At 37.5% G+C, this 9,740-nt stretch overlaps 1 protein-coding gene across 1 annotated transcript in view; it reads left to right on the forward strand.

The window, feature by feature from the left end:
* Positions 1-9,740, forward strand: part of Pcsk5 (proprotein convertase subtilisin/kexin type 5) — a 409,108-nt gene that overhangs the window by 72,829 nt on the left and 326,539 nt on the right. The gene's annotated exons all lie outside the window — the stretch shown is intronic.

Below are 9,740 nucleotides of genomic sequence, written 5' to 3' on the forward strand. Positions count from 1 at the left end.
CCCCCCCCCCTGCCCGTGAGAGAGGGGGGGAAGGGAGGGAGGGAGGGGGGGGAGGGGGGGAGGGAGGGAGGGAGGGAGAGAGAAATGATATCCTCATCAGAGATTTTTAGCAACCCTTATGTCTCTCATCTGATGATGGGATGTCACACATAGAAAGCTTTGTTCAGTATGTCTACCTCCAGTGATGTCACAATATTTACTCATTGATTGACTTTGAACTCTTTGACCTTTGAGGAACATGGTACACATTCTGCTTAAAAGTTGTGTGTTTAATATTTTACAAGAAAAAGTAGCATTGTTTTATTCCCAACAGTATTTGATTTATGGAACAGGTGGTTGTCAGCAGGGCATTGGTTAGTTTAATTTTGGAGATTTCCAATCCTGATGAAGATTAAGCAAAGAAAGCCACTGGGCTAGTTACAGTGCCTCATTAAAAAAAAATTAAAAAAGAAAAGAAAAAGAGCAAAGCAGATACAAGTAAAACTTCTAGCCTCAATTCTGAACTTAAACCATCCTTCCTCACTGATGATTCCACCATGAACAAAATCACTGCAGTAGGGTCCATGGGAGTCAGAAACAAGAGCCGATGTCATTCATATGTAAATAACCAGGAGAACTGGATGATATATGCAAGGGAAATGTGTCTCTTTCTGTATGAACAGAACCTTCCTCACCATTGCCTGTGTGGATTAAATGGTATGTTACATGGAGAAGATGCAGACATACTTTCCCACATTTAACAGGTCACCCCATGCTCTTTACTTTGAGAAATCAGGAGAATAACCGCCCATTCCTTTGCCAACATTTGTCTCGCTTTATATTAATCTCAGTTGAATTGAATAATTCCTTTTCTCAGTGCAACATAAGGCTCTTCTTTGTATTCATTTGGTTGGCATAGAACTTGAGAGTGTCCAGTTTTTCAAATACACATTTGAGAATATCTGGAATGATTTATGCACAAAGCTGCAGTGCTGGCCAAAAGGAACCAAAGTCCATTGAGCTAAATTAAAGCTTTCCTTGGAGGAGAAGATGTCATTCTTGTTGCTATCTAAAACTTACACCGTAGTAAAGACAGAATGAGATGGCCCATACTTGCTTTAGGTTTTGAGTGGACTTTATTAACTGCATCGCCTTGCCCTTCAGATTTCTTAAAGGATGGTTTTTTAAAGACAAACACCTGGGGAGTGAAGTCATACCACTGTATTTTTTTTTTTTAATGTGTGGTAATCTTGATCCTGAAGCATTGATGGAGGGAAGCCTGCACTATTCTAATTCAGTTCCTGTATTAAGGGATTTTACTTAATCAAAATGAATTCAACCCTAGGTGGCATTTCAGATAGTAAGACTGGTTTTAGGGTCTTTGGAATCCCATTTTCTTTTAACACTTAAACAGTCAAAATTGTGCTTAAGTTTCTCCTTACTGATTTAACTAATTTTCCTAGTTTAAAATAGAAGACTATAAAATTTAATCTAAACAAGAAAGAGCTACAGATCTAGTTTTGCTATTCAACAAGTATTTAATGAGTTCATATCACCAACTTCTTCTCTTTTTTGTATATTTTATTGTGATCTTAGAATGTGAGTCCTAAAGCTTGATATACATCCCCCACAACACACACACACACACACACACACAGAGAGAGAGAGAGAGGGGGGGGGCGGAGGGGGAAAATGGGTGTGTGTGGGTCCAGATACACTTTAATTTTTTTTTTCTTTTTGTCTACTAGAAAACTTGGCATGACTAGGAGTCTTGGTTGTTACCTTGACTTCTCTGGGAAATAGGAACCTGGGTTGAGAAATTACTTTTATCGGATTGGCTTATGGGGCCAGTCTGTGGGACACTTTCTTGACAGTTCGTTGACAATATAGGAAGGCTAGGAAGACTTAGTCCACTGTGGGAGATGATATCCTTGATCAGAAGGCTCTGGGCTGGAAGAGCCTTGAGCCTATATGCACGTCAGTAAGCAGTGTTCTTCTGGGCTCTCTGCCTCAGTTTCTGCCTCTAGGTTCCTGGCTTGAGTTTCTGTAATAAGCCTTTTCATCCTTGTTCTTGGACCTGGTATTTATCATAGCAACAGAAACTAGTAAATATAGCAATGTTTACTACAAGACAAATTTGTACCAAAGAAAGTATATACTTGAGACAAAAAAAAATTGTCAGGAAGATTAAAGAGTGTTAACCTCAAAGGGAAAGTTAACCTTAAGTCTTTTGAGATGATTGTTCCCAGAAAGTTTATATATATATGTTTATATGTACATATCAACATATATATATGTATATATGTTGATATGTACATATAAACATATATATATATCACATAATATCATAAGTATGATCTTCCTTGCAAATCAAAAAAAATTATTACTTACTGGTCTTATTGCTAGTGGTCCACATAGGCTATCTTTATTTAGGTACTTGAAATTTAATATTTTATTAAAATTTTATAGTTGTGATATTAGTATTTAATTAAATATAAGTATATTTAATTAAACATTAATATTTGATGTTAGAATATTAAAATTTCAGTGTTTAAAGTATTCACTGTTTAGGTGCTAAAGAAATATTCACTGATTTATTTTCCATCAGTTTAATGCCTCTTCTTGTTTGATTTTTAACACTAGGATTCTGATCATTTTCTTGCTCATTATTTCCTTCCATACTTTCTTTTAAATGCACATTTTATTTGCTGTGAGCTTTGGCTATGGGCTCATCAAGGAACATTAATATGTGGGCAATATCTTTTATTAGTCTGTGAGACTAGCGAGCTATCAGATTCACTGTCTCTGTTCAGCCTTTGTTCAGGGTCTTGTGTCTGTGGTCAAAGAGTGGTTCTCCATTTCTAAACACTCCTTGGTTTTCTGTATTTATTTGTACTGCTGGTCTTTATGGCCTTTGAAATGCAGACTGGTTAGGTGAAGGAAGTGGCTTCATTGCAGATGTTAAATAACTATGGAGGAGTCGGTTTTAATGAATCAGGGGCCAGTAATGGAATGTATCCCTCATTAATATTTTTGCATGCTGTTAATTGTTTTCCATGTGATCATCCATGTGCTACTATCTAATTAGAATACAAAATAATCTGTTGCTATGTAGTAGGATTAAGCCTAGACATCTGGCTCACTTTTTGCATCCTTTCTGTTAAAACTTTACTGCTGTTTTGTTTTCACTAACTAGAAAAGGTTTAGACATATGTACCAAGAAAATGAAATAATTCAAGGTAAAAAACAATCTGTCAGTACACATTTGTATTTGAGAACCCATTGCCAACCATTACCTTTAGCACTATGATATTAACATACAGTTTCTTTCTCTAAAAGCAGCAAAGAAATGATGCAATTAAAATGCAAGCTATTAAGTACTATAGGAACCTGAGTTTGGGTAGCACTTTGGTGTCGCACCCTCATGACAATAATACCGATTGGCAAATCCAAGTATAGATTGTAAGAACGTGTGTGTGTGTGTGTCTGTGTGTGTGTGTGTGTTTCTCTTCCAAAGTAGCCACACTAGTGGTTGTGGCACCCCACCAAGCACTAGGATAATGCCCCCCTCATCTCCTCTCATTTTGTTCTGCATTGCCCATGTCTGGCATGCATTAGTTCAGTTCAGCACCACTGATTGCAGAAGGTATCCTGTTGCTGGCCTCACATAAAGAATGCACACTACACACACTGGATGCTTAGATGTAGACTCTCTGTGGATGTCATGGAGTTGCAGCAGTGGTAATTCTGTCTCCTTGTTCTAGTACAATATCCACATCCGCTGTGCTGCATTGCATCTAGGCCTCATGGGGGAGTGTTTCATATCTAGGCATTATCTTACAGCCACTACACTGGCCAAACGACATAGAACCTGTGATTTCCACTGCAAGTTTGAGAGGATAAAAGATGCATCAAAACCTCCTTTTTTAGGAGCACCCCTAGATTTGTAAGATGACTCCTTGCCCTCAACCACAGAGAGAGCCTTGCTTAATTCCTGTTGTGACAATTTGTCCCTATTATACAAGAAAATGCCATCCTGGGGACATGTTTACCTTGAACTTACACTCCTCTTCTAGACGTTTTCCAGTTTGGAGTTTTGAACTGGCCAACCAGCTGTATGGAAATGTGCTTTTATGATGATGTATGTTGCCTTCCCCTTTGTTGTTTATCGGTAAGCGGTCAAATACAATATTAGTATGTCTTAATGGAGGTTGGATGGAATTATTCAGGGATCTATGTTGTATGGATGAGTTCCGGACAAAAATACACACAAATGGACAGCATTCTGGTGTTTTTGCATTACCTTGTCACATAGCCTATTAACTTTTCCTTGAGTTCTTTGTACAGCCACTTCCTTGCTATTTAATATTCTACTGAAGTATCTGGTCTCCCCAGGAGTCTTTCGCTGCCTGCCTTCCTAAAATAGTCCTCTACCATAAACACCCATTACTTCCTCACATTATTTCCCTTTGCACCATACAGTGGTTTAAAATCAATACTATAATCTATTTATTTAACCACACTGTCTGATCTCCACTAGAACGAAAACTGTCCGAGAATAGAATTTGTTTTGTTTTGTTTTGTTTGCTGATGTCATGTCCCATCTAATGCAGTATCTTAGTATCTGCCACACAGTAGGTGCACAAGCGGGTACATCCGAGGAACAGTGGACAAAGGAAAGGCTTTGAAAATGGGGCGGACATCCTCTTGCTTCCATCTGATGTAACCAGTTGTTTTTCCTCTTTCCTCCCTAAGCAGAAGAGAGGAAGGGGAAAATAAATTAGATGTGGAGAAGAGTCTAAGTAACAGTGGAGTAGGCTAAGGGTGCGGACATGTGAACTGAATTCCTAACAATAATGCTAGGAATTTTTCTATTAAACCCAGTGGAGCAAAACTGAATTGAATCATACATTTCTAAAACCTTGGCTCTCAGAGAAGGCCAGCTAAATATATAGTTTTATGGTAGACTCAGCTTTTTAAAGTGTGGCCTATATTGTCTCTATTGCACTATTTCAAGCATATATTCAATATGTATTTATTTTCATTTTATGTGTATGCATGTTTTGCCTGCATGTTTATCTGAGTACCATGTGAGTGACTAGTACCCACAGAGGCTAAAGAGTGTATCAGATCCCCTGTGGTCAGATGGGTCTGAGCCACCATGTGAGTATTGGAAATCGACCCTGGGTCCTCTGAAGGATCAGGCAGTATTCTTAACCCCTAGACCATCCCTCCAGTCCTATATGAAATATTTATTTCACAACTTCCTTCTAAATGGTCTTTAAAATATCCCATGTATTCCTGACCAGATATATTTTTTATATAAGCCTTCAGTATTTGCAGTTATTGAATAATTTTAAAATGCCCATTCCAAGCAGATCAAGTGAAAATTCTCCATTTAATATGCCGCAACACTTTATTTGCCTACAAGTTGCTCTCTGAAACACATGAACTGTAAGCCAATTTTTTTATTTTCTTTAAAAAGAATGACAACATTGTTTCAGTATTTAATAACTCACATAATTTACTCGAAGGGAAAAATATCGAAGAATGGAATACCCTTTTTTCTGAATACATTCTTTTACAAAGTTTCTTTTTCACTTCTTTTTCACTTGATAATTCTAGTGTCTTTCATTTTCTTTTCTTTTCTTTCTCTTCCTTCCTTCCATTCATTCATTCATTCATTCATTCATTCATTCATAGACAGGGCCTCGCTCTGTATTCCTTCTTGACCTGGAACTGTCTTTGTAGACCAGGCTGACTTCAAACTCACAGAGATCAAACTGCTTCTGCATCTTAACTGCTGGGATTAAAAGTGTACACTAGTATATCGATGTAATTACCATGTTGTGACCAGAGTTTCAGAATATTTTTGAGATATTTGGGCTTGGGAGCTGTGTTGGTACCGAGGCAATCTTTGTCATAGGAAACACATGTATGTAGGTACTTATTTGCACGTGTGAGCACTCGAGAGCACGCATACACACACACACACACCACACACACACACACACCACACACACACACACTTTTTCTTCTAATCAAGCCACCTCTATGCATATTGTTTTCAAAGTCAGAGAAGGGAAAAGGGAGGACAGAGAACACACACTTTTATGCTCTCCCTTTATTTCCCTAGTGTGAACCAAAAATGGCACAAAGCACAGAATCCTAGTTATTCTCTGGAAACTCTTTGAATCAGGGAAATCACTATGTGAGTGCTTATTGGCAGTCTCTCTAAATGCTCCTTTTGCATCTTTATGGAATGACTAAAAGTTGCTTCCAGCTGGGACATCAACCTCCATTTTCTGTCCCTTTAAAGAAAAATTTTGTTCCTTGTAAAATAGAGACTAGAGATATGAGGCTAGTGTTCCAGAACTAGGAAGAATTGGACCAGGAGGCATGTTCCTCTCTCTCAGTACATTGTACCCAGAGATCTTACCATGTGTCCAATGGCAAATGTAACAAACTACTCACAACCTCTATTATATGTGTTACTGTATGTATAGATTTTACTGTATCTCCACTTGTATATACAGTTTTCATTTGCTATTTTAGTACACAACTTTGCATATTTATGTGTATAAATACACAGTAAAATTTCTCATTGTGATTTCTGTAGATACTGCACAGTTAATCATTCATAGAGCTGTACAAAGCTGCATCCACTCAAGCATTATATGAGCATGACCTTTAGCTATACTTAAGGTACTAACAGTATCTTACCAATCTTTACATCATATCTGGAAGGTTGACTTCACAGTTTAGTCTTAGGTGTCTTTTATTGTCATATGTCACTGTGTCATCATAATGAATTACTTGACATAGGCTACATATAAGGCAAAGCTGACTGATTTAGAAATATTTAGTTTCTGTACTTAACTTTTTTATCTTTTACATTTAGACAGCTAATTCATTTACAATTAGTCCTGATATTAGATGAAGCTTCAACATTATTTTTTTAATTGCTGTTCACACGCACTCATTTGCTGAGTGGTCTCCTTTTCTCCTGTGATTAGCATAGGATCTTTAGTTTGTGCGGTCTTACTATGGATTGGAGGTCAGTTTCTTCCCTTTCTGTTTTATCCATTGATGTATCTGTTTTAGTCATTAACACCACTCTATTTTATTACCTAAAGAACTTATATCCTCTTCACCATGGGATACATTTTAAAACTGATACTATCATTTGTTTCCCATTTGCATTTAAGCTTGACTTATAATATATTTTCCCTTTGTAAAAACTTTTGACTCCTGTTGGTGATAAACTACCCCATGAATAGATCCAATAAGTTGGTAGATTTTGAAATTAAGACACAAATTTAGCTGTGCTTGTGGGGTAGACATTGTATAATCATCAGTTAATGTGTTTTTGCTTGTCAAGTAGGAGCAGAAGATGGAGGTCCTAGGAAGTGAAAGTCCAGTGTCCACTGAGCCTGCAGAGGGAAAGCAGGTCTGAGTGAGGGTGGAGGTGTCCTGAATTGATTGCACTTTGTAATGCGACTGAAATGAAACATGTAGAGAGAAAAAGGGTGTTACTCTCTCACAGATTGTGTAGAGTTGAATGAAAATAAGTGTTTTCCGTTTGCAGTAAGCTTCATGGCAAGAGATAAAAATGTATATAATGTAATACCTCTTATTTCTCCTAATAGAACTTAAGGATAGATGTTGGGGGATAGACAGATGGATGGGTGGATGGATGAATGGATGGATGGATGGATGGATGGGCTGATAATAGTTTAGTATGGGCTTTTCAGTCATAGAAAATTTGTGATGCAAGAGGTGCTTTTCTTGTTCTCTAGCCAAAGACTCATGCCCATAAAGCATCAAGGCAAATTACATGGTATCTGATGCTACATGCACACACATACTCCAATGGGCCTCTTTGAATATAGCAGCCCAGTGGTCAGGCAGACTGACTTACAGTCAAACATGGATGTCAAGCTGCTGAGTCACCATCTAAGCTAGCAACAGATATTTTTGTTTTGTAAATTTCCAGAAGAGATGCTGTTTTTTAAGGTATTTTGTTCTATTTTAGTACCTCAGTTCATCTAGGAAAATGACCACCATTTAGTTTTCTCTCTCCCACAATACTTGGGTACATATAGGGGGAAACCAAGCATGTATTACAAGGGGCAACACTATCTGCCTCACCCCAGTTATGACTCCTAATTTTTAGTAATGTCTTAGTGACAGGCAGGTATATGACACTCTTTGATATTTGCACATAAACCTTGGACCTTTGGAATTGATGAAGGTTCTACTTTTGAAAGAAGTTTTACTTAAACAGATCTGAAGCCTTCTTTGGACTATCATTTAGATACGAACCTGCTTAACCTTGTTGGAATGGGATACATAAACAGCAATTTTAGATTTAGGTTGCAAATACAAGTTGAACAGTCAAACTTGCCATAAATGTGCCTGTGTTGGGCATCTTATGTAGAGATAATCATATTTATGAGTCTAAGAATAAAGAAATACTTGGTAAATTTCTCTGACAAAAATGTCTTTCAAAACTCCACATCCATCTCACTCCTCTTCATGTTCCCAGAGTAGCATCTGCCACTTAATATTTATTGAATGAATAACATAGAGGACTTCATTCCTTAGAAAGATGGTTTAGAACCAAGAAGTGAACTATTTCATGTAAATAGGTGATGTATACATATGTCCATTCTGACTTCTCCATTTTGATTGAGAAAGGCACCTTTGTGTCCCTTCTCAATTCTTCAGTCAAGTAGGAGAGAGAAAGATTTTGAATCATTGTGTGGGCAGATAAGGGATTATAGCCCCGAGCTACATAATGTCCCTACTCCAATTTTGACTTTGTGAAAACAAAGATAAATGGCTAGATAGGAAATTTCAAAATATTGTGACAAAATTAGCTGTCAAAGGAGCATTCCTCAGCAAGAATGACACCAGGGCTAATCCTGCATTTGAGATGTCCCCCTCCTTTTCTTCTTTGTGCCATAATAACCTGTTTTTTAAAATATCCTTTTATAATAGCTCTGCCACAAGATTACAAATGCTGTGTTAAACTCATGGTTGAAGAGAAGGTCATGGTTAAATGTTAGAGCTTTTCTGGAATTTTGTGATTTTGAAGTTTAGAGCTGGCAGGGTGTCCATACCTCAAGAAACTAATTCTGTAGTCTGTGCCAGAGATAAGAGTAGGGCATGATTTTTTTTCTTTGATTCACCTAGTAGTGTTCCTCCACCATCTTGTGTTTTTTAAAATCCATGTAGATCTAGCCAGCTGCAGTGGTGTATACAGGCAGTCCCAGCATTTAGGTAGCATAGGCTGTTCCAAGGTCAAGGCTGCCCATGGCAAGTTTCAGGCCAGCCAGAGCTACACAGTGAGATGCTTTCTCAAAAAGACAAATGAAAAAAACAGACAAAACCTAAAAGCCTGATGCCACAATACTTAAGAACATGTTCATAGTAGAGGGAAGAGGCACATGGGTCAAATGCCATCTATTTAATGACAATGTACTTCAACACCACTGTGTTCTTCCGGTATGCTTTAGGTATACTATTGCAAGAGCAGAATGCAGAGCGATATCAGGCATGTACCCACAAAGCCTGAAATATTTAGTATTGAACCTCTATAGGAAAAGCTTGCCAACTTTTACTATGAATGGAAATGTACCCTAAAAATTATCACTGTCACTTTAGAACAAATTATGAGTGACATGTTTTTGAAAGAAAGAAAGAAAAACAGAAAGAAAGAAAGAAAGAAAGAAAGAAAGAAAGAAAGAAAGAAAGAA

The sequence above is a fragment of the Grammomys surdaster genome, unplaced genomic scaffold, assembly GCF_004785775.1.
Source record: "Grammomys surdaster isolate TR1022 unplaced genomic scaffold, NIH_TR_1.0 198, whole genome shotgun sequence".
In the NCBI taxonomy this organism is placed as follows: Eukaryota; Metazoa; Chordata; class Mammalia; order Rodentia; family Muridae; genus Grammomys; species Grammomys surdaster.